The following is a 1,589-nucleotide window of genomic DNA, read 5'->3' on the forward strand; positions in this document are numbered from 1 at the left end:
TTTCACTTATATTTGGAATCTAAAGAACAAAATAAATGAACAAACAAAACAGAACCAGACTCACAGATACAGAGAACAAAGTGGTGATTGCCAGACGGGAGGGGTGTTGCGGGGCTGGTTCAAAAAGGTGAAGGGATTAAGAAGTACAAATTGGTGGTTACAAAATTGTCACGGGGATGTGAAGTACAGCATAGGGAATATAGTCAATAATACGGTAATAACAATCAATGTACAATGCCAGGTGGGGACATCGGGAGGAGCGCTTCGTAAATTACATAAACGTCTAACCACTATGCTGTACACCTGAGACTAATGTAAAGTCATAGCGGATGTCAACTGTAATTGAAAAATAAAAAGTAAAAGAAAAATGGTAATCAAAGAGCACAAAGAGTACAAAATAGAGCCAAAAGAAAAAAAAAAAGAACTTAGTTCTTACTGTGTCCCAGGCACTATTTATATGTATCATCTCTTTTGATCTTCTCAGAGCCCCTATGAGGTAGGTGTAATTATCTCCATTCTACAGGTAAGGAAACTGAGGTCAGAGAGGTCAAGAGTTTGTCCAAGGTCACACAGGTGATAAGCAGAAATTTGAATCCAGAATGGATGCCCTTAACCTCTCCATCTTAATCCCTCTGTTTTATGTGTCATACAAAATACTTAATCTCTCCCCTGGAAGGATCTGCATACTTGACAATTATTGTGTTAATAGGTATTATCTTTGGTTTCAACTTAAGGGATTTCTGTTTTCTAATCAAAATTTATTGCTATCAAACACGGACTTAGTAAAACAATGAAACATCGAACACTTATTTTCAGCTAATTAGTTTAAAATATTGTCGTGTTCAGCCATAAGCGTTTGGAAAAGATTTAATTTATGCATATTTTTCAAGGCACGATTTCTCGGAGACTTAGATTTTTATCTCAGAATGTTATCTAAGAAACAAGTTTCTTGTTTTGTTTCTTTTTTGGGATGGATACATTTTGAAAATGGTTAAAATGGTAGTTTACAAGCATCCATGGTTTAAGCTATGCTGCCAAGACATATCAAAAGAGTACTTAACTGTAAATTCCTGTCATCCAGTCAGTCCAAGTGTGTTTGGCCTCCACACATGCCACTAATTCAAATCAGTTCCCTGAGAACCCCACAATTATGTGTCTAAAAGTAAAATAAAACTTGGATACTCGATCGTAAGTTAAGACATCGCTGAAGTAATACAAACATTTCATATCGCTGTTGGGCAGAGCTACAACATGTATCTAACACGATGCAGGGAGCATGGTCTCTGCATTTACAGAACACACACAGTTGATTAAATTGCTTAGTAGAAACTCCAGAGCTGTGCATTTCTGTAGAAAATGTTGTGTTTCAATTGAAAACGCTGTCCTAATCTCCATGGCCTTTTTTCACTTGACCCTGTCAGCCTTCGATGCATCACAATATCAGATAGTGTGCAATCGAGCGAGCATCTGGTTGTTCTCTGCCCAGTAATTCCCTCAGATTCTAGAGATGGATGTTCATCAGTGCTTAGAAAAGTAGATGATTATTCATTCGAAGGCTGGGCGTGCTATAATAATTGTAATAGTTCATA

The sequence above is a fragment of the Pteropus vampyrus genome, unplaced genomic scaffold, assembly GCF_000151845.1.
Source record: "Pteropus vampyrus isolate Shadow unplaced genomic scaffold, Pvam_2.0 Scaffold51, whole genome shotgun sequence".
Lineage (NCBI taxonomy): Eukaryota > Metazoa > Chordata > Mammalia > Chiroptera > Pteropodidae > Pteropus > Pteropus vampyrus.